Source organism: Telmatherina bonti (assembly GCF_933228915.1).
Source record: "Telmatherina bonti genome assembly, chromosome: 20".
NCBI classification, from domain to species: domain Eukaryota; kingdom Metazoa; phylum Chordata; class Actinopteri; order Atheriniformes; family Telmatherinidae; genus Telmatherina; species Telmatherina bonti.
In genome coordinates this window covers 22,605,877-22,630,999 of record NC_136618.1, presented here as the reverse complement: position 1 = coordinate 22,630,999, position 25,123 = coordinate 22,605,877, and the positions used below count along the sequence as shown (strand labels likewise).

Below are 25,123 nucleotides of genomic sequence, written 5' to 3'. Positions count from 1 at the left end.
CATTATTTAAAGTCAAAACAGAGAAATAAATAAGAAAAGACAGCAACATCTGTCATACACTGATTACAGCTGCCATGCTCCAGCAAGACTTTAATGTCATGTGACATAAAAATCCCTTTGGCACCCATGAAAGTTTGATAAAATTTCTAACCAGTAAACTTTGCTTCACATCTTACACTATGTTTACACATTCCAGGTAAGTGTCTCATCAAATCAAATCCATGCATTGCTTTAGTCTTCTATTATTATTAACAAAATCCTTGTCTGCACAGCACAATGATGAGCAGCAATATAGGCTCACATATTTTAAACACTCCAGGATTTGAAATAAGTCCCTTGAAACATTTCCCTGAAACTGCACTGACAGTACAACATAAAAGAAAATAAGATGTTCCTGTTGCAGTGATGCAGAAATAAAAAGAAAAAAAGAAAACCGTGGGCCTCTTGAGTCACTGTTGTGAAAATTATACATGTTCACTTGCTACAATACACCCGAGCCATATAATGGGTCATTAGGAGGCCTGTGAAGAAATAAAAAACCTGCAGGATAGATATTCAGATTTATTAATCTGAATTTTTTCCCATGTTCATCAACAGACTTTCTGAATTCAGTAAAGCAAAGACACTGTCCAGACTGGAGGGACAAGGACTTTGTCAGTATAAGCTAAATATCTGAGTTGTTAAAAAATCCTGGGAGACAAAGGGTTAAGTCAAATTTTTAATCTCTTAATTCCTTATAATGTAGTCTTCTAAACTGACCAGACGGCAGGTGACACACAGCAGATTACTCATTACAACTGCAAGTAACCTGGGACTTGAGCTGGACTTAAGACTCGCGACATGCCATCGGTGTTGAAAGATGTTTGTGTTGGTGGACAGTCTGAGCAGCCTATGGGAGAGAAGCTAACTTGTCAAACTTATCAAACTAACTCAGAGTGAAAAACACTAAAAGAGAGAAATACCGGGTACATTCCTGCCTCAATGGTAAAAAATTCACACTTTATTTTATTTGTCTTTTTTTTTTGTTTTTTTTTTTTTGTTTAGAAAATAAACCAAATTAAAAACAAATAATCTGAAGGGCAAAAGAGAAAGTAAAATCAAACAAATATTTGACAACTGCTTTACATCCTAATGGACAGAAATGCATAAAGGAGATGTTTTTTTTTTTTATGTCTATAAAGTACATAAAGTACAAATTCTACTTGAAAGTTTATAAACAGAAATGAGGAATTGAGCAAAATGTACTAAAAATAGATTATTAAAAAGATTTTCTTATGAAGTATGAGCAGCAAAAATACTGATTTGGAGGAAATGAGTAGAATAATGCATTAGAGGTTGAGGAAAATCGATCACTTCAGGAAAAAAAAAAGAAAATACTGTACCTCCTTTGCAGTTTGACTAAAGGCAGGACAATACTTTTGGTAGTGTCCTTGATTCAACAGAGCCTTTTGTTTATGAGCTGTGAGGTACTCGGGGTTGTTTCATAACTTGCAGGATTCAAGTTTACGATCAATAGGAATGAAATAATCAACTGGGCACCCTTAAGAAAAGAAACCAAAGTGTCTTTGCAAAGAGACTCCAAATGTAAGCTCAGCCACATACTTCCTAGGTACATAAATTACATTAAAGGTGCTTTCTGACATTGTTTTTGCATGCAAAAGCTGCACTTCCTAACGCTGTGTCCCTCCCAGCTGCACACATTTGCTTAAATAATTTATGCATTTGCCCTTCTCTTCAACGCCAAAAAAAAAAAAGAGGAAGCACCCAAATCCCCAGGAGTGGAATTGCACTGGGGTGAAAATAAGCTGCTGGCAAACTCTTGCCTCCTTCTTCCTCTGGCTCCTCTCACAAGAAATAGGATTAAACCGTGGTCTGTGTCTACACTTCCTACTTAGACGTGCTAAAACACAGACTTTTTAACACAGAACTGAATGGCCAAATGAGTGTGCTTGTATATGAGCATATTTGATCGATTATGTTTAGATTGACTGTGATGCAGAGCTTTAGATGATTAAAATTTGCTCATTAACCTGAAGGCTTACTGACAGAGGCATTGTAGGAGAAACATTTAATTAGTGTACGGCAGTCGCACCAAAATAATGGGCATCCCAAAGAAAAAAGAAAAAAAAATCTCAGGCAGTAACTCCTCTAAGTTAACTAAAATTTCTATCCAAAATAATTTATTTACATGCAGCCATATAACTCTTTTCTGTCTTTACAGTCAAGGTAAACCCAGTTATTGTCTCCACTGGGATGATAGCAGAGCTTCAGGTTTCTGTGATTGAAGATGTCATGAATCTCCTTTAAAAGTTCACTCTGTTGAAGCAATCCATATATTTGCCTCTTTGGAAAACTTGGCTAGGCTTAGCATTGAGATGATTAGTGAAGCATCATCTGAGACAGAGCCTAGCAGAGAGAAAATATACCTACACAAAGTCGCTGAGGGTAATTATGAATAAAGTTCAATTTCCACAAAGAATTTAAACCTTTTATAAATGCAATAAACACTTGAATATGTTATCTGTTAGTCCACACTGTTTATTTATCCAACTGTCTTTCAAATATACACAGAAGTAAAGATTTTCAGTGTCTTTACTAACTCCACAACTTAAAGATACTAAATACAAATTCAAGAGGAGACACATCTGGACCATTGGCATGCAAGTAAAGCACACACAAGGAAACAATGCTGTTAAAAAAGAGCTAAAAAAAAAACCCAAAAAAAACATCAAGCATTGCCCAGTTTATTCCTGTCTAGCAATGAAATGTTCAGATTTATTAAAGTTATCTCCATCCCATTATAGCTACTGAGTTTTTGTTTATTTTCCCCAAAGCAGCTAAAAAGTGGTATATGTGACCACAGAAGACATATCTCCATTCTTCCTGCCTTTTCCCTTTTTTTTTGGAACATATCAAGGGTTCTCTGAGGCGTTAATGCTGAGCCAAAACTTGCTTGGAGAGATTAAGTATTTGGTCAATGTTCCTTTTATAACCAATCCTGACATCCTTATCTTTCACCTATTAGCTGTTATATTAAGTATTTACAAACAAAGTGTGTTATATTTTTTATAAACTTGTTTTTTTTTTTTTTGTTTTTTTTTTTTAATCTGTTCATACAGTATTTTTTAAACACAGGCAAGATTCTTAGTATTTGTATTTAAGATACTTTGTTTCTTAAATAAAAGATTCAAACAAAAAATAAATAGATACCATTTAAATTTTTTATTCCTTTTTAGAAAACATTCCTTTTTTCTAAAAACGAGCTTTCTAGAGGACAATTTAAATGGGTAAATGCCATCATCAGCTGTTTTTAGCTTTGATTCTTATTTTGCATGTTTTCTTCTGTTAAGCTGTTGGAGAAATACATCAATTTCATTTTTAACCCTCTTGAAGATAAAATCTGTTGTTAAACCCCTTTCTGGATAAAAATAACTAAACTCATACCTTGCACAAAGCTTTACCTTTGAAAGTCATGTTTTTTTTAATTGTTTCTCAAGTACTGCATGCAAGTGTAACTAAAGAATGTATGCTACCTTGAATTGTGCATTAGTCATGCCATACATACCAGTTTTAATGTTCAGCCTGCACATATAGACAAAATGATAAAACATTTATTTTTATCTACATTGCTTGAAGATGAAATGGAAATGCTGCAAGTAGAATCCATACTTACCTCACTTCTTTTAAAACAATGTGGGTCTGAATGGTGCTAATTACAATCCATGCTGTTAAGGTTATTATTAGGTCCTGCTTTTTAGCTAAATACTGGGTTTGATTGTAGTTAAAAAATAATAATAATAATAATAATTGGTTTGAATGAGATATTTACAGGAACAGGGACCAAACTTTTCCACTGCTTTGAATCACCGACTTGTTTGCCAGCTCATCTTGCAGCTGTGTCAGCTTGAGATGGGTGTGGAGCTGTCCGTGGTGCTGAAAGGCTTTTTCAGTCGGTCATTGCTCTGTCTGGGTAGCAGAAACAAAAAGAGAAAAAAAAAAAAAAAAACAACAAAAAAAAAAACAAGAGGGGGCTTGACCTTGTAGGTGTGTTGCTGTGCTTATTGCAGAATCTCATGTTTGATTCGCTGTCTTTACATAGGATTAGGCTTATTTTCTGCTTTTCTTTTCTTTCTCAGAAGGGGAATGTCTGTCTCTCTGAAGATACTGACAAGCTTAACTTTGGGATGAATATATGTTTAAAGTAGCATTGTTATGGCTATGATATCCATGGAAGAAACAACCCAAACAAAAAAACAAAAGAAAGGAGATAAACCGTAGTCGAAAGACAGAGGCACGAAGCGCAAGTAATCACCAAAGACTGTGTCCTCTGTCAAGAAAACAAGGATCCGTGACTCCCTGAAGGAAGCTGCCCATGAGTTTTATTGTTCTCATTTGCTGTCTTACATCTGTGTCTCCACTCTGACTCCTCATGCTCATTCCTCTCGCTCTAACCTCAGCTTCACCTTATCCTTCAATGTCTCGTCCTCCCTTTTTCTATACCCTTCCCTTTCCTTGCACATTCACTCACACAAGACAACATCTAACACCAGATGCCATTCCTCTCTCACATCCTATATTTCTTACTTTGTTGCTTCTCACTGAGGAAGCTCATTAAGAGACTTTTCAGTGCCGAGCATCACCTGTGGGGCCTTTTCTCTGTGACACCTGTGCCACTAACATAAGCTTTGTGAGTCTTATTTCTCCTCTCCTTTCATTTGGAAGGGAAGAAAAACAGCAGAGAAATGGAGGATTAGACTGAATAAATCACAACTATAAAATGAGCCATATGCCCACATTGTGCAAATGAACAAGTTCTCTGAATTAGCCAAAAATTATGAGTGAAGCATGCAGAAATGCAAGCAACAGGAAGAAACTCATATACCTATAGGGGATATGGATACAATGCCGCTGTGGACACAACACATGCTGGCCATGTGGAAATCATAATAAATCCTGTTGCTATGTCTCTGTTTCTGTTTCTTTGTGTGTTTTTCCTGAAGAAAACAATCTACTATCTCCCTTTTCCCTTTAGACAGAAATGGGAAACCCTGCTAATAGCCTGAGGCTTCAGAAGAGCGCTAACAGCCAATGGGTTGCAGGAGTCAGCACAAGGTCAAGAAGCAGGAGAGACAGAAGAAATGTTTTTGGTTTTTTTTTTTTATTCTGTGTGTGATCCAACAAAAACTAAAGATGATATGCAGATTCCTGGAAATCTTAATATGCAACACCCTGCTGGTACCTGTCCTCAGTCCGCAGCACAGAAAATGACACCTGAATACCTAAATTGATATTCTTAAAAACAGGGGGGTTGAGAGTACTGTCTAAGAATATAGCAGACAACAGTGGTACAATGTGATCAGTCCTCATAAAGACAAACCAACATAAAATGTGGATTATCTACACACTTGAAAACATTTATTTATGAAACAAGAATTTGTTGTAACTCCTTTGACCTATTTTAAATTACTCATTCCTGCTTAGCTGTTGCTGTGCTACGGACTGTAGTTTTGTCAACATTATTCTTTTTCTTCTCAAAACCTCTCAAAGAAAAATGATTAAAATCTCAATGAAGTATATGATTTTCTGATTATATGACAAGGTGGAGTGTGATGTTATTATGAATGAACCCCTGGTAAGCCAAAAACACACCAAAATTAGTCATTTGGATGTTAAACTACCTTGTGTTCACTCAAAATATCATTTCAGCAATTGCAGAACACAAAGCAACTGACACACAGCTTATTTTCTGGCTTTCTGTTTCTGCAAATGACCTGCTTGGACACCTGCTGCCGTGCAGCACAGAGGCTATAATTGAGAAAGCAGCAGTTGAGTAAGTTTTTAAATGTGTGGACCCTCATGTGGAGACAGAAAATAATCAGGTGACGGTTCAGTTCCCACCATAAAGGCTGTCAACTCCTCACAAACGTGCCATTTAATAGCAATAAAAGTAGAAGTGCTTATTTTTCTTATACAAGATATGTTTGAGAGAATACTATAAGAGAGAGTTGAAATACCAGACTGAAAAAAATTGTTTCTTTTACTCATAAGGAACTGTTCAGTTTCATGATGAGTTTAAAGAAACTGTAGAACATTTTCTTCTTAGGCAATGTTTGCTGGAGCACTTTAAAGACTCCCTTTAGAGTTAAAGTTTGCAGAGAAGTACCCATTTCTTTGATATAAAGTTCAAAGCTTGTTCAAAACCACACAAGGAGATTTAAATTAAATGTACATGTAAGGTAGATTTTCTAGGCATGGATATTTGCTTCCAGAAACTTCCAGATTTTCTTTAACAACAGAAGCTGTGCAGGCTCTCCTCTTCCTGACAAGTCACCTGGCACTGAACTCTAAAACTTCATCAAGAAAACCTACAAACATATTTTTGTAACTTTATACATACCAGTATATTTACTGGTACATTTGTGACATAGAATGCAAAACAAACAAAAACATGCATTTATTTAAAAGCATTTAATGTTTAGCTCTATGTTTTATGCAATTTATAGGAGCAAACTAATAACAGCTACTGTTAAGAATGCAAAGGCTTCTTCATTAAGATGAAGCATTTTGCGCTTTAAGCTAAATACTTGTAGTTGCCATTTAAAAATGTGAGCATGTGATAGCATTATACATTAAATAATTATCAAAACATTAGGTTAAATTGACTGAAAACAATGTATTCTCCAGTGATATTGGAATTCACACTATTAAGGAATTACTCTGAAGATGTTTGACCAGCTACTGACCTACAAAGAAACTAAGCTTCACTGTCTAAAAGCCAAGAGTTTATTGAGAATCCAGTGTCAATTCATCTGTTAATTGTTAAAATATTTCTAAAAATATCAAAGTGGTGATCATAGTGATTATGACTAGTGTTTTGGCACCAGCTGCAGTAGAAAAACCTATTGAATATGTTGTATTGATTTGCAGAGTCTTTGTTTTCCATAGCAACAGTGAACCATATTTGTGAGTACTGGAAAATTAGGGTTGTCTCATAGGGTAAACTAATGGATTATATATATATATATAACCCAGGAGAACAATGACATGTTTTCGCTCTGCTGCCCCAAGAATCAAATCTGGGATATTGGGTTTCTCTGACAAAACATCCAATTGCCACCAAGCTACATATAGTCTTTTCTTCTCTTGCTTACCTAAAAAGCATTGCTGTCGCTTGTGCTGCACATCATATTGGAGATATGCAGCACAGGTGATTGACTGCAATAAATTCCCTTGGAAGCATATCAGCAAAGGTCTTCAAGGAATGACAAATGTGCTCTTTTCTTTTCCAAAAACAGAAACAAAAAACCCTACCGGAGCAAGGCAGGTGGTGTCACATTATGTTTATCACCTTTTTGTTTTGTGCATTCCTTCATTTCACCTTCCTCTAAAAGGCAACCGCCAACTGTCTTTTTAATGAGATAAAGCATTGAACACAATAGCAAACGGGAAAGGCTAGGCGAGTGGGAGACGGAGGGACCTGCCGATCATCTCCTAATGGAACTAGTAACTCTGGCGACTATCTCTCTCATGACTTAATTAATTGAACAAAGTAACTAATTGTGCAAATGATTCCTTAGCACAGGAGACATGAGAAAAGGGAAGGAGCTGAACAAAGCAGGTGATAAAGAGGACACAGGACAGAATGTGGTAAATTCATCAATGCACCATATTCAGTCCACATGCCTTTGGCAGAAGCCCCTTACTGAATTGTAAGGGTTGGACTGGACTGGTCTGTGAAAAAGGCAGGTGGTCTAAGATTAAAAAAAAAAAATAAAAAAATAAAAAAAAATCATCTAATACCCAGCACCATCAGGACCTGCAGGCGAGGCACTGGCCAGTGTGGGCCTCATAAAACTACAGACACTCCTTTCATCTCTGCTTCACTGAAATACATCCAAGGACTGATAAAGGCACATATTGCAGGTGCAGATTTCCACAAAATCTCAGGGGGAATTACAATCAAATATGATATCATGGGTGATTTTTACTGTGCCCTGACATGTTTTGATGTTCGCAAAGGTCTTGAAGCTCTTCTCAGTCAAGACCTCACATTTCTTTTACTCAGTTCTGAGACATTCGTCTTATTTTTATCTTTCTGTGCCTGTGGAACTATCAGTCAAGGGCACAAGGTGCTGCAGTCCCTCCAAATTGAGAAAGCAAGAAAATAAAAAAAAAAAAATATATATAAAAAAAAAGCATTTACTATTTCCTCAAAATGTCATGGAGGCATTTTAAGCACTGGAGGAAAGACTTGTTTACTGACACCTCTCAACAACCAGAGAACAGGGTGTTGTCTAATTATATGGAAAAGAAAAAGAGGTGAAGGGAGGGATTATCTACATATCAAAGGTGCTCTTCTTGAAACCTTTGAAGATCAATCATCAAAGCTTTTCAGAAGAAACGTGAATCAGAGTTCAAGGTACGTTGGTGTGGCTCGCTACATTTTTCTGTTTGAATTCCAAATTGAGCTTGACTTATGCTCTTCACATCACATTAGGTAACAATAGCAAGATTTTATTTGGGTCATCTGAGTGTCTTTACACCAACATGAAAGAGAACAGAACTTATGCAGGTATCTTGGCTAAACAGCTTTCACAATTAGGCAAATTAATGTGGACAACAGCTTATTAACAATAATTCAATTTTAATGTTTTTTGGTATTGATTTGGTATCCATTCATTTTATTTATTCAACAGTTTGAGATACTAAGCCTTTATCTCTACTTGCCACTTATTGGTATGACCCATAAAATTCCTTTGACATTAAATCCTGATGGGCTGCACGGTGGCATAGTGATTAGCACTGTGGCTTCACAGCAAGACAGTTGCTGGGGCAAGGTTTGTGTGGGTTCTCTCTGGGAGCGTGAGTGGCTGGTGTCTCTGTGTAGCCCTGCAATGAACTGGTGAGCTGTCCAGGTGCGTAGAGCTGGGGTAGGCACCAGCTTCCCTGCAACCCTTCATTGGAATTTGATTGAAATGGTTAGAATAAATGAATAAAATACAGATAGGTCAGTAGAATCCAGAGTTTGGCTACGCTAAAAAATTCAACTTTGAGGTGGAATTACACCTCATTCCCACATTTGTGATGTTCAGTCTCAGACCACACCAGGGGTGCCCAAAGTCGGTCCTCGAGAGCTGCTGTCCAGCAGGTTTTTGATGTATCCCTGTTCCAACACACCTGGCTTGAATTAAATGGATTGGGGGCACATGGAAAACCTGCAGAATTGTGGCCCTCAAGGACCAGAGCTGGATACCCGTGAACTACACTCTCTAGTGTTAAACATGAGGAAATACATTCCTTTTCTGATGGATAAAAACTTGACTGCAGAGCCTTTTATATACTGACATGTGAAATGTCAGGACATTTGAACAATTTGCTTGACTGCAGTTGCATTTTCTTTAGGTAAGGAAGTGTCTGTCTGCAGTGCAGAAACCAGGATGTGATATGCAAAACACTATATTTTATCACAACACATTGTTACAGTTGTGTTATTATACAAAAACTCTAGAGCAGGGGTATTCAATCCGGTCTTACGAGGGCTGCAATCCAGAAGGTTCTCAATGTATCCCTGCTCCAACACAGCTGACTTAAATTAATTAGTCTTTGTGCAGAACCTGCTGGCTGTATTGTGGCCTTTGTATGTAGCATTGCAGGATTTCCCTGTACTTACGTGGTTTTTTTCTTTTCCTTGTTTAGTGTTATGCATTTGGTATTTTAGTGAGAGGGGCACTACCAATGTAAAAAAAAAAAAAGTTCAAGGAGGTTGATTTTGAAGTGTTTCTTTGTAACGTGTGGTTAAAAGAAAAACTGAATGTGTTACAGTTTATCGCCATTTCAGAATAGGAAACTGTCGGGAATTTGATTAAATCTACAAAATAGGTTTTTCAGTAAAAAGTCTTCGGTAAATCACAATAATTTTATTCTTAAACTTTAAAAGATTGTTAGTCATTGTGATCCTTTGTTTTACCAGTTAACTGAAACATAATGTCCCCTTCAGTGAAGTTTTGCACACCTATCGGATATTATGGGGGATCCTATTGACATAAATATGTGGAAAGTAAGTGATATTTGTTTGCCTAAACCACACATCTGAATCCTGGTTGTTATTTAAGCAGACTGTGGTATTTAAGAACACATATGACATTACTTGTACAACCTGTACCCTAGGTTTTTTGCATCATGACTGACATGTAAGAGTGGTACAGCATGGACAGGGTACAAAGCGGCTTCCATTGAGAGATTTATTTAAAAGCTGTAGATTTCCCATTTCTCTTTAGAACAGACAACCATATCTCCTTAGCCAGGTTTTATAATGCACACGATATATGATTTGTATAGCATTACAGGCATATACAGAAGAGGATTGCTTCTTCATGAGGAAAATAAACAATTGTCAGTCGTGCCAAGCACCACACAAACAGCCTAATAAGCAAATAATGATTTTTTTTGTTAGCTCCTAAACTGTTATTGTGAAATTTTCTGCTAATTTCACAACCTCAAAAAGCACTAAAAAATACCGTACACCAATCAACACCTTAATTTAATAACGCATGCTAGTTTTTTTCTAACAACTACAACATCACTACAAACACAAATAAGAGCACCTTTCCATCAGCAAGCACTAGTTTGATTTTCAGTCTGCTGCCCTGCCTCATTGCTTCTCTCTGCAGCTGCATGGACCAAAGTCCAGCGGGATCAGCTCATAATCCCTGGCCCCTTCAGGTACTGGCAGAGCAGATAAAGGCACGGCGCTGGTCTGAGATCCCATGCCTCTGTGTGACCTGTAAACCCAGTGAGATGTCTCACACAAGTCAATAATGATGCACTTCAAAAAGCTGGCGATTTGGACTGTTGGACAGATGAACATGGCATTTTGACTGAGCTCAGTAACGGGAAGCAATGCATGAAAAACAAACAACCAGAGGTTAGTCAAAACATAACTGAGAAATACCCCCAGTGTTGTTGTTTATCTGGTTATTGTATGAAAATGTGCCTTCAATGTTCTTAGAGAAAACACCTTCAGGTTTCTTTCTGACATCAACCTCAAAATGTTCAGTTTTAAACAGAAAATGGGGGGAAAAAATACTACCTGCATGGAAATAGACTGCAATTTAGTACTCGCCTTCCAACACGCATGTTACTCATCATGGGCATTAGAGTGCATATCAGACCAAACGGCAATGGAAGAAAGAAAGAGTGGGATGTCCTGAATCCTCCATTAATGTCAGAGCACCAGTGATGAAACTTGACAGACATTTATTTCACCATTCATAAAAGCTGCACAGAAGATCTAATGTCAGCCCACGGCTTTAACCAAGGTCCTGTCGTTCAGATTTTCTGCTTCTTTGAAAAATAAAAAAAAATAACACGACCACCTTCCCCCAATATGCATAACATGGTGTCATTCATTTGTGTCAGTGTTTTTCCTGTGTGTGTGTAGAGATCAGCATGTATGTGTCACTAAATGATTGTCTTTTTTTCATGCTGATTGGTTCTTCATTTCCCCGCGACCCTTCATTGGACTAAGCGGTTAGGATAATGAATGAATGAATGGTGCTTCATTTGGCAATGATCCAAACAGCCTTTACCCTCTTGAATGACACTAGTGAGAGATATGAGCACTCTTTGGAAGCAACATCTCATAACAATCTTGTTATATTATTTCATCATCTATATGAAGAGTCTCACAAGGACTTCTCTGGCAGGAAGCTAAATTCACATTATGGGACAGTGTGGAGTCCAATTTGCTTGTCCAAACCAAATGGAAAAGTTGTGGCCCAGTAGGTAAAAATCTGAACTGCATCTTAGAGAGCAACTTAAGTGTCTGGAAAAGATTAAATGTGGTAGTCAGCGGTGATTTATTCAAGGGAAGCGGAGCAGTAGTCCAATAGCTCCTTTAAGGATTGTGTTGCGCATGATTTGTATTCCTTCCCACAGACATGCAAACTGAAATTCTGGGCAAAATGGAGCAAAGCTGAAAAGAAGTCGAGTCGACAAGGCAGACTCTCACATAAAAACTGCAAAATTACACATGTAAATGTTCTTGCCATGTGGATTGAGATACAAGAAGGACATCTTACAGAATCCCCAGCAACCGGCTTCGTTAGTTTATAATGATAGGATACAGCCATGCAGCCATGCAAAATGACATAAATGCAACTTAAAAGGAACAACAACATGACAACATGTCATTATGTTGTAAAAGAATAAGTTTAAAATGCAGAGGTGTGTGAAAAACTAATCACACACTTCCTGCTTCCATAGCAATTCCGAAGATAATCACTGTAAAATGGTGCTGATCAGAATACAATTGATTTATTGATCATCTGCTTCTATTAAAGCAGACATTTTGTCTGTCTGCTGCTTCAGGTGTTAACACAATGCAGAGGAGGAAATACCACAGCAATTATCTTACTCTTGCAGCTCCTTCAATCTGAGAAGGATGAATCTATTTTCAAAATATTTAGAGATCGTCATTCTACAGTAAGAAAGAGTATTCATGAATGAAAAGCTTTGAAGACAGCTTCCATTCCTCCGAGGGGTGGACATTGTAGCCCTGAGTGAGAATACCCAGAAACACTGGTTTGCCAGGAGAAAGCTTCTTCTCTTCAAAAACAGTATGGTGGCAAAGATTAGTATTGCAAAGCTTCATATAAACAAACAAGAGCTTTGGAATAATGAACTTTGAACAGATGAAACCAAAGTGGATGAGCTTTGTTATAAAGCACCACGAACCAAACAGCATTTAGCACAAAGACCTCATACCAACTGTTAAGCACGGTAGTGGAGGACTGATGATTAGGGTTTCATTGGGAGTTACAGGGCTTAGACACCTTGCAGTCACTGAGTCGACCATTAGCTCCTTATGTAAACTATAGTATTTTAGTTAAATGTGAGGCCATCTGTCTGACGCTAAATCTTTACTGAAATACAGTAATCAAACAGAATAATGGCCCGAAACACAGCAGCAAACCTCAATAGAGTGACTGAAAATGAACAAAAATAAATTTATTTTAATTCATTAAGGAGTACATTATTTTATTAATTATTACTGCTTTAAATATTCACTAAATCATGGGGTGTACTTTTTCACCAGTGCCTCTGCATTTTGGATCAGTTGTTGTTTCAAAATTGAAATGATAAAATTCAAAATTGAAAGTATAATATGTTGTTGAACACCCAATGAGGACCGGATGCTTTGATCATTTACGTTGTAATATGTAAATTTGTGGAACTGAAAGAGGCTTTACTTTCTTTTTCACATGACTGTGGTTATTATAGCACACACACACACACACACACACACACACACACACACACACACACACACACACACACACACACACACACACACACACACACACACACACACACACACACACACACACACACACACGATGGGTGCACTGGATCCATGACTGATTCAAGTGACTGATTCAAGTGTTATCTTTGTTAACTTGAGTGCTCTTGAAATTTTGCTTAAAAGTAGTTTTTTTAGGTGCATTTTTGTAACAACATCTTCAGCAGACCTTCAGCTTCTCCGAGCCAGAATTGTATTTGCCCCTGTTGCTAGGCAACACCAAACAGGGCTTCTGCTGGTATAATGGGCTCTTATGGTGTAGTTGTGACCTGATACATGATGGATCTTTTTTCCATGACTTTATTATAACATCAACAGTTCAGATTATTTCATATCATCATTTTTTTTTTAAATCAAAATTTAATTAATAACTTGAGATAAAGAGAAAGTTGTATTGCAGAAAACGACTCAGTTAACTCAGATGGAAACGTATATAAAAACACAATTTTCAACATTACAGCAGTGTCTTTTGCTGTGCAATATTTTGATAAAAAATAAATTAAATCAAATGAATTTGGAACAAATCAAATTTTTTACACAATCAAGAGCAAAATGATATCTGAGTAGGGAAATCTCAACCAGAACTAGATGTGTTTGAAATGACCTTTCACCTCTAAAGAGACCAAGTCTTACAAAATTTAATGTGCATATGATGATGACAATGATGTGAAGCTGGAACAGACCACTATGATAAAATTGCAAAACCAACATTGTTCAGATCACATAAAAACTAAGCCGTTCAAGGTTTAGTGATACTGTAACATATCTGTACTTTACTTTTTAAACTTTATTTACACATATAAATGTTATACTAATCACAAAATACAGTATAAAATCATATAAGAAGTAAAAGGATTAAATAACTTCTCCTGCCCTTGACAATTTAATTGTTCCTTGTTCTTATTGCCCCTCACTTTAAATAATGATGCTGACACCGTGTCTATATCAGCTTGGCCAAATTACCCAAGCTGAGATATATATAGATATATATATATATATATATATATATATATATATATATATATATATATATATATATATATATATATACACACACACACATACACATATACATCCATCCTTGCAAATACACAGACTTCTTTTAAAATGCTCAAAGATCAAGAACACATTTCTTCTGAAGCTGAGAGTTCTTCCACCTCCTCATTACACTAAATACAATAAGTAACACCATGAAGATAACAAAAAGAAGAAGATAACATTTATTGGGATTAACAATTATTTTTAATCATTAGACCCTAACAGAGTCATGCTTTAGTACAACTCAAACTCTCTTTTTACTGTTTACGATGAAGGACCATAGTTTAAGCAACATGTTGCTGGTGACAACAACAAAAAATAAACTAAACCATGATAAAAGTTTCAAAATCTCTTCAGGTTTATGTCCATCATGCACCCACTGTAGCTAAATCTGCAGTAGATGCTGTCTAAGGACACTACACTAAGGACTGCTACACTTTCTAACTCGGCAAAAAAAACATTTTTTTTATTTTTTTTTTCCTGGGAGTATCCAGAATGCCCCTATCCTTCATTTCTACTAAAGGACCTGATCACGTTACAAGTGTTGAGCAAGCAGTGCCGGTGTTCATTCAAATTACCATCATGTTGTTTACTTCCTATTGGATTACCATATATTTAGTCTTTCATCTGCATGCACTAAACTCCAAAGCCATACCAGCAAAGAGAAGAAACACATTTCCTCCTCTAGTCCACAGCTGCACGTAGTCTCTTACTGTCTCTCACATCTAATAGCTGCCAGACCAAATTCAGAACAACCTCTTAAACAAGCCCTTCATCAATTCGAGCCCACGCACCCATTGACTGCCTTTTAACTGTGTCCTTCGCTCTTTTGCTTGGAAGCACCTGGATTTCTTTGCCTGCTCTGTCTCTTGACACTTAGTCTTCTGTGCTCACAGTCCAAATTTGGGTTTCCTCCCACATTGTCTATACAAGCTGCAAATCCAGAAAGATATGCAGCAGGCTTTATTTCTGTAGCCGATGCAGAGCACAATTTCTGTTGTTGAAAAAGGAAGCAAGATTTCTTTTTCTAAATACAGAAGAACAGACCTACAGTACTTTAGAACCTCTGTAGATGCACAGAATACAAGGTAGGGCAGCAAAACACTGATTTAATACATTCAACCTGCAAATCATTTTTCTCTACCTCACCTTCATATCTGAAACAGTATTGGTTTGTCACATGCTGACAATGTGGAGCATTGCTTTTAATTTCAAAGCAAGGCTTGTTTTATTAACACTCCAGGACTGCATCCCTTTACCATAATCTAATTTTCTGATTTTTTTCTCATTTAATCATTCTGTCATCTGTTCTCCTAATGGCACAAAATTATTAGTTGTCATATTTAGGATGGTTTTCTTCACTTTTCTTCTCCTTTTTTTCTGAGTTACTGCTCCAAAACCCAGAAACATTCATTGTACAATAAGGAAAGCAGCAAATCTACCAGCAAGACCCAGCAAATCTATGTTTAAACTCTTTGCACGCAAACAAAGCTAGTTTTAGACTAAAATTATGCATATCATCTCAAAAATGGTTTCTTTCTCTCTTCAGGGAAGCTCATGGGTCACTAAAGGACATTACACAGTGCATTCAGTGTATGCATCAATAAATGCACAAGAGTGTTGCGTTTCACATAAAAAAAAAAAAGAGGCAGGAACACAACTAAGTTGCAATTTACATCTTCATCTTTCTGGGAATGAATCAGAACAGTGCGCGCACTGGCACTAACTGGCTTAGACGGGACTGAATCATCAAGATTAATTAAAGAAGACAAAGAAGCAGGTGCAACAGTGGATTTTTTTTTAACTGATGAAAAAAAAAAAGAAGAAATCCAGCACACTCAGTTTCTATCAGTTTACCGTGAAGAATCCAATGTGACAAACACGACAAAAGCGCACAGCATTTCAATGCGTTTACCTAAATTTCATTTTAATATAACAAACCAGCTCTGCGTCTGCACACGTGTAACATCCACGGATTTATATTTCCAACAAGTACAGAGCGACGTCAGCATAAAGATGCCTTCATTGTATCATGAAGACATCAGTCATGCTGTGGAAACTTACATCGATGGTTGCGACGCTTCCCCTTGTACATGGTCATTATGTGCGGCTCCAGCTTTGCGCTCTTTCACACACCGAGGAGGCAGAGAGAATCGACACTTGACCAGGCTGCGATACTTTCTGGGCAGAAATACTGTAAATTAACCTCTCAGACGGAGAATTGGTGGTACTTCTTGAGCGAGGACAATACCAAGTGCAGACGCGAGAGAGGGGGGAGAACTGGCCAAGGCGCGTGCACGCAGGCGACAGGGCAAAACCACTCACATTTTACAGGAATTATGGGAGGGACGAATACCAAAAAAAAAAAAAAAAAAAAAAAACTGTGCAGACTCATTCTTTTGATGCACCCTTAATTAAAATCAACAGAAAAAAATGAACAAATATAATACGGCACGAATATGATACGGTTTTTATTCTGTTAGTGTAAATTCATGTATATATTCATGGGGATTTATAAGTGTTAATATTCTTGTGTTATATGAAAAAAATAAGGTAGGTAAAGTATGGCAGTTATCATTAAATGAAAGAAGAGGACTTAAAAGTCTCTAATTAGGATTATTTATTATACTTTAAAAAAAAAAAAAGAAAAGAAAAAAGGGGACATCAAGCTCCTTTACAGTGATTCAGAGCTAATAGAGGGAAACATCTATAAATATACTATTAGGATCATAAAATTATATATTTATACATCTGTTTCTGTTGTTAACATCTTTTTAAATGAGAGTCTAGGGGGTTCTAGGCATTTGATATAGGAATTTAGATTAAGCACATGTTTTGTAACCTTAATGGTAAGTTTGTCACTAGGCAGTCATTTTCATTTCAACCTATGATTGAGATTAGTCCGCCAGGACGAAACTTTAAAAAACAAACAAAAATTGATTTCATGTGCACTTTCTGTTGAAAATAATTAATAAAATGTAATATTTGTCAAAATGTTTCCAACTTTTGAAAACAGGCCACCTGACTCCATCTGGAATCATCATGCTGACCTTGAGACAATGCTTCTAAGCAAGAGATAAATGATGTCGACTTTAAGCCTCTTATTATTATTATCATCTCACCCATGTGATTATAGTTTCACTGGAATAAAAATCATATTTCACTCCCACCTCATGACACACTTAACAGTAGGTGTATCTCATCTTACTTGCAAAGGGGGTTTGTTGCTAAGGAGACAAAGGTAATAAAGTGGGATGGATGTTGATTTTGTTTGATTTATTCCACTATAGTGCTTTATTGCATTGTGGGTTGAATAGAAACATATCTTTATGTTTTTTTTGACCAGAATCAAGTGTGCTATTTGGACGCAAACAACTCTGAATTCCATGTGTAACGTGGAAGGAGCAGGAATTCAATCAATATTGTTCCCTAAAACTGCAGCTGCTTTCACACACTCCAGAATGACAAATGGTCCTCTTAATGTTTTTACTTTAAGACTTAGAAAGAATGAAGTCCCTCAAAGGGGATTCTGTGAAAATGGCGAAATCAAATAAATCAATAGCAGGGATTTTATTACTACTTGTGGACTGGGTTGTAGATTGATGTTCTCTTTTGTTAACGCAGCCTTTTTGGTTCAGTGAAATTTTAACTCCAAATTTAAAATTTTTATCAGGATAAGACCAACGAAGATGAAGGTTCTGAACATGTTGGATTGATCTGTGACTGCTGATGAGATACATTAGTGTAGCAGGGACATCTGCTGTCCATGATGGATTAATACAACCAAACAGTCGGAAGCATAGTGCCATAAAATGCAACAACTGAATTTAGCCCATGTAGTACTCTTCCCTTCCCTTATCCTATCTTATCCATTTTCAGATTTACTGTGTTTATATTCATTTGGGACTTTTCCTCCTCGTGTTATTGTTTCTGCGCCTGCTTTAGTTGCAGGATTTGGTAAAATGAGCAACTAAAATGCTTAGCCAAGTAAATAAAGAGTCTAAGCATTGAAAAAAAAAAAGGTCATGCAAAGAAGGATTTCTTTGGACCTCTTTTAGCTTTGATTATTCACTGTGGCATCAAAGATTTATTTCCATCCACTGTTGCATTCATTATTCACAAAGATCTAATATTGATGATGGGGGATTCGGACCACTGCATAAAGCCTATTTAGTTAGGATAAGGACAAAAAAGATTAACTTTCTAAACATGCTGGATTAATCTGAGACTACCAATGAGACACATCTCAACGGGATTCATGTCTGGACTCTGTGGCGGTCAGTTCATGTGTGAAAGTATGTCTCATGCTCCTGAACCATTCTTTCACAGTTTAAGCCTGATGAATCCTGGTATTGTCAGTTGGAATATGGCTGTGCCATCAGGAAGTAAATAAATTCATTCAGTATGTTCATGTTGTCAGCTGCCTCTTTCTTTGGCACTGGTCATGATGGGTGCATCACTTCATCTGCCTCTCATCTTCCTCTGATGCACCCATCACTCTGCAATGTAGACTTATTATAGACCACAACTTTTGAACTTTTGCCATCGCTCCAATCTGTATACCTCCTTACGAACTGAAACCTTTTTCTCCAGTTAGCCTCTGTAATTAGTGATGTTCCTAAGGCTATACAGCTGTTCTGTTCCAGTCCCTTCACACTGTGGGTGTGGAAATGATCTTACTTCCACTATTAAACATAACACTGAGATGTACTGTTGTTGTTTTTTTTCCCTCTTTAAATGTAATTTCATCAAACATTTAAGTGATTGCTGATCACAATCATCTGATTTTTTTTTTTTCTGTATTCTGTATTTTTCTCTACAACTCTTCTTGTAAGAAAATTGTTTCCCACTATCCTTCTAGTTTTTAATAATGGGTTGGACAGTTCTTAACCAAAACATAGTAGTGTTTGCAACATCCTTAGATTAGGGCTAAATTGATCCTACGAGAGCTGCAAGAAAGTTTGACTTGCAATGTTTTGCAATGTCAATGTATTCCTGCTTCAATGCACATGGATAAAATTAAATGGATCTATCACCCTAATCTAACATCATATTTTGCACAATTACTCATTAATTTGATTCATGTGTGTTGGAGCAGGGACATAGGGGAAACCTTCTGATATTGGCCCTTGAAGGACGGAACTGAATAGCCATGCCTCAGATGTTTCCTCTGCTTGGTGCATGCCGAAGATTTGGACCACAATCACAATGTGTTTTATGACATCGCTGTTTAACAAATGAGAAACAACTCATTCTATGAGTTGGGGTTAAATAAAATGTAATTATTCAATAGGAAGCTCATACCTATTCATTCAGTGAGATCCAGGCGACAACACTCATTAATTAGTTAACATTAACTAGATTCACCTGGTCTCGTTAGTTTCATCCATCTCACCCATTTCTTTTTCTGCGTTTCAGATTTTATACCCCTTGGTTTCTGTTCCCCATTGCTGGTTCATTTTGTTAGTTATATGTTAGGTCTGGGGTGCTCAAGTCCGGTCCGCAAGATCTACCATCTTACAACCTTTAGATGCAACCTCTGTCCAGCACAGTCAAATAGCTGAATTCCTCTTCTGCATGTCATTCAGCTCTGCAGAAGCCTGCTAACGAGACACTTATTTGATTAATTTGAAGAGTTGCACCTAAAAACAGCAGGATGGTGGATCTCGAGGACCGGACTTGGCCACTCCTGTGTTAGGTCCTTGTATTTTTATGCCACCTGCATTGTCTTGCTTCAGTTCTTGGAATAAACCGTCTAGATTCTGCATTCCTGCCTCCTGTCCTGCATTTGGGTCCACACCTCCACCACTCATTGTGACAGTTGTAACAGTAAATTAAAAGCTTTTTCCTTTTTAAAATTTGCAAATATTATATAAAAAAAAAAAAAAAAATCAAACTGTTCTTCAGAATGAAAATACCAATTTTTGCTCCCAGTTTTCTATATAAAGTATGCATTTTAAAAGATTTGTGCATTCAATATCTTAAAACTATTCAACTAGTAACTGCAACTTCAAAGAGAATATTGACAATATATTTTATTGGGTAGTTATGTAAACACCTAAAAAAACCCAAAAACAAACAAACAAAAAACACTGTCAGATTGGGAGTAATATTATTAATAGGTTGTAATAATAATGTAATAACAGTATGTTCTTCAGCTCTCCTTTTACTCAAGCACTGTGGTTTTCTCACCATAAGTAGATATAAAGAGGCCAATAGATGATTGCACTTGAATTGATCTTGTAGTCTGAAACACAGCCATAAATGATAACTTATGTAACTTCCAGTTGACCTACTTACTTATTTTTCTTGCAAAAGACTAATTAAGGTTTTTGGACCATCTCGTTGATTGCTCCTTTGCCTATAAAACAGCTGTTTTTGTGAGTATTGCTGCATGATGTTACAGTACACAACCCCCGCCCCCACTAAATATGTCTGAGGTGTTTTCTAATTCCTGGGTTTCTGTTGTTACATTCCTTAATTCAAGTATGAACTGAGGAGATTGTCTCCTTAAACCACTTGTCTGTTTCTTATATGCTTCCTTATCCTGCTTAGTAGAGCTCAACTATTTTAATTGTCAGCAAAAGGCTGCTCCTACAGATGGCAAAATAGCTGTAACAAACTGAGAATAACAATAATTTAAGAACAATAATTTCTCAAAAAATGTGAAGTTAGTTAAATTTTTTATTGAAGAAAAACATTAGCCCATAAACATTGCTAAATTGTTGATTTTTCTTTTCGTTTGTCTGAGGTCAGTTCATCACATATGCTTTGAAAATGGGTACCTGCATTTTTGCAGCTTAGTATACACCCTAGCCCAAAGCACTGAAGTGATTGGTGAACTTCCACAGAAGCAATCTGTCTTTTTCTGATTTCACATTAAAGTCACTGTTATGTCCCTCGCTACAGTGCACCATGGGGTGTGGTGTAAATCCAGTTAAGTTCATTTCATAACAGGTAAAAAATTTATCCTGAGTAAATGGAAAAGGGGAGATTGATCCAACTAAAAGCTAAATTTAAAAAAAAAAAAAAAAAAGAAAGAAAAAGGCATGTTCCAGATGTGATTTCAGCAATAAGTGAAGACCTCATAATGTCCATAAATTCTGTAGCACATCATTATCCTTTAAAAGGAGCCCAGCAGAAAATGCACACGCATTAGTCTGTAATTCAAAGAGCTTCATAAACTGTTTCAGACAGCATTTGAAACACAGAGCCTGTTAACAAATGACCCTCATTTATAGCTGCGACAGAGAGAAGCGGAGGATGCCCAGGGGGAAGATTTTCTACATGATGGACATAAATCTGCTCGAACCATCACATCTGACTGGCCTATGACTCACAACCTGTCTTAGCTCATTTGATAGACACTGCTTTTGGCACTGATTAATTGCAGTAGTATTAATCACCTTAGCTGAAGGCAGATTATCTCCTTTTTCTCATTCACTGTGTTTACAATGTAATAAAAGATGCAAAACCTTGGTCATTCTTCCACCCCCCCACTTGACTTCTTTACAATGTTACATGCATGACCAAAGGATAATACAACTTCACATCAGCTAACGCCTATGTTTCTCACAGGGCCACTGAGATCACCTGTGAGAACTGATCTCTAAATTTAACTTATGGATTTTACAAAGCATAACCAAAAATATCTATCCAACAATATGCTGTAAAAAGTCATTTAGACTACTGGTGTCTGATCAAAATGCAGAAAATGTTAAAACAATTTTTTTTTTTTTTTTTTTTTTTACAGAACTTCCTTATAAATAAGGGATCTTGCATAGGAATAATTGGGTCTATCTAGTGGATGCATGGCTGGATGGATCCTTAGGGATTGTTGTAATGACCAACAACCGAAACCTGGGAAGGAACAGGGCACACTCTAATGGCGATCACACAGCACGACGGTGATGGCTGCTTTAACTGAGATAACATCTGCCTCGCCACTTCTAAAAATGTGGGATTGATAACAAAAGAGTAGCTGAAGCATCAAATTGCCTCCAACACTGTCTTATAATAAGTAATCATGAAGTCAGGGAATTTTCCACCATGTTTTGCTATCTAAGGGTGCAAACGTGTAGGGATATCACTGTATATATTTGTATAGAGTTCCTTCTCCTGGTTACTTCACAGGAAAAATAGGATGTGATTTGAAATTCTGAGTTTTATTTCTTGAAATTGAAAGAGAAAATAATGTGTAAATTTTACTGAGTCAGGTTACTCAGAGAAGTTGAGGTCTGGGCATTGGCCCGACCTTATGTAAAGTGCAGCACTGTGGATAAAATCCATGTGTGGGCTCTCTGTTAAACTACATTCAGATAACTGAAATGAAAACTTTTTCTTTTAATTACATTCAGGCTGATGAGGTGTGTTTTTTAATTCAACTACCCCACATTGCATATCTCTAAGTGACAAAAGCATGTGAACTTTCACTGTCAGTATCTGGTAGGAATTTCAAGTAACTAATAAACAGTGTTGTACATTTTTTTTCATTCAATAAAAAAAGAGAAAAAAAATAATTTAAAAAAAATTGTGGTTTGGGAATTATATTATTACATCATCAGAGTCTGCAGTGAACAGAGGAGGGGGATACTGGTGATGGATATTAGCAGGGGACTGAGATGTTTCACCATATCAAAGCAGAGCTGGGGAGGAGGAGGGTCACATAATCCCCGTCTGAAGCAGAATGACATGAAAAAAATAATAGTAAGAAAAAATAGGTCAGGCTGATTGGTTCAAATCAAATCATGTATAGTTAATGTAAAAGTAATCTGACAGTTTGGGAAAACAGAAATGACAAAACCAGTGACAGTGAAAAAGTCAATAGACACTGAGTTTATCACACCAAAAGCTTAATTTTGAATGCAGTTTTGTCCATCGATCCCATGATACTGGTCCTCCCACAACATTTTTGGTTTTACTATGGTCAGAAATTTGATAATAACTTTATTCCTTTTAACTTACTCCAATAAAAAAAAAACTTCTCCAATTTCTGTTTGGTACATGTTGGATCATCCACATGATCATGAGCCAGTCTGGGACCCTGTAGTTGTTCAGAAGCTGTTGTAAGTGCATCTGAAACCTCACACACAATTACATACCAGCTTCTGGAGGTGATGTAAGTTCGTCAACCACTTGCGAGGATGAGTACAAACATTTCTTCAAAACCATGTATGCAGAGTCCATAATCTTTAGAGGGTCTTGTGACCTATTTTAGTCTAATGAGCTACATCACATCTTTGCAAAAGCTCTCAGGAAATCTGCTTTGTATTTGCCATGAGATCTCTCTCCATACTTGAGCTGTGGTTTAGAAATTTATATATGCTCTTTAAGCAAAACAGGATGTTCTCATTGAAACAGTTTGAGGATGCACAAAAAAGGACATAATCAGAATAAAAGATGCAAAGCATCACTGTATAACCAACACTATTAATAAATTAGTATCTCAAAACGACAAAAACTAAGTAATAAATGCAGTTTTTTTTTTTCTATTAAACATCTCAGGAAAATCAACTGCTAGAAACTGATATTGGTGCTTGGTAAGTATGTGAATAGGTACCTGAATTTTTAGATTTAAAAGATTTAATAACTATATCTTAACAAAGAGATAATTTTGTACAGATTATTTTCACAAAAGGGTTTCACCTATTGTATCTCTGTTTAATCGCACAATAATCTATTCATAACAGAACGATTTACATTAATCTAAGCTATATCCTCTTAAGTAAGAACTCATTTTGTTTTCATTTATCCTGTGATCCGAATTATCCCCACCCTCTTGCCTCATTCCTTCCTCCATTTCTCCCAGTTTTGTTTCTTTTTCTGGCTCCTCTCTCTCTGACTATCTCTCTCTCTCTCTCTGTGTGTGTCTCCATCTGTCAGGGTCAGCAGAGTGCAAAGAATCACATTAAGAAGTATTCAAATGTTGAACTAGTCGCAATTGGTATTCATACAAGCATTAAAGGCTGTCAAATCTAATTCGGCTCTGACGCTATCAATGCCACAGTCATCCATCCAGTCAGCAGAGATAGTAGGAACCACACAGGGTGGTGGGGGGGGGGGGGTTAGAGAAATCCAATACACAGACAATATAGTCTCCTGGATGAAATGGAGCTACAACTGACTGAGCTATTGCCTGCTGAAAGATTTTAGCCAAAGAATGGAAAGCCATGCTGATAGATTTCACTTCATTTCTTGTTCTACCTGCTGCAGATTAACAAGGCTGCAAATTCTTTGACATAAGTCGGAAAGTGGCACTCAAAAGGATGATAAATGGCAGACTCAGACTGTCAGGATTTTTATAAAGTAAAGACTTTTATGAAATAAAGTTAGCATCAGAGGTATTGTCTTTATGAGATTAAAAATGAACAGAGGTATGGAGATCCTATGCAGCTGGGTTGTTGTACATTTTCAGAGTACTGACTTTTAAGGCATCAATATTCAGACCCTAGTTTATTTGTACCAATCTGTTTTCTTTACAATCTAAATATCAGACATTTTTCTGACAACAAATTACATTAAACTGATCAAACTATCCAAAAGCAAAATTCTAAGTCACAATGTAATCTCACAGCTACATTATTATTACAAAGCAAAAATTGTAGCAGTTTCCAGTACAGAGTGATCAGCCACCTACTGGATCCCGAAATTACATGCAGAGCATTTAAAATAATAACATCCAACAAGGGGCATGACACAAAATGGTTTGCAAAATCTGAAACTGTA

At 36.7% G+C, this 25,123-nt stretch overlaps 1 protein-coding gene across 1 annotated transcript in view; it reads right to left on the bottom strand.

Annotated features, from left to right (window-relative positions):
• LOC306770766 (RNA-binding Raly-like protein) overlaps window positions 1-25,123 on the bottom strand; it is a gene marked incomplete at both ends in the record, with an annotated part of 57,069 nt that overhangs the window by 16,806 nt on the left and 15,140 nt on the right. The gene's annotated exons all lie outside the window — the stretch shown is intronic.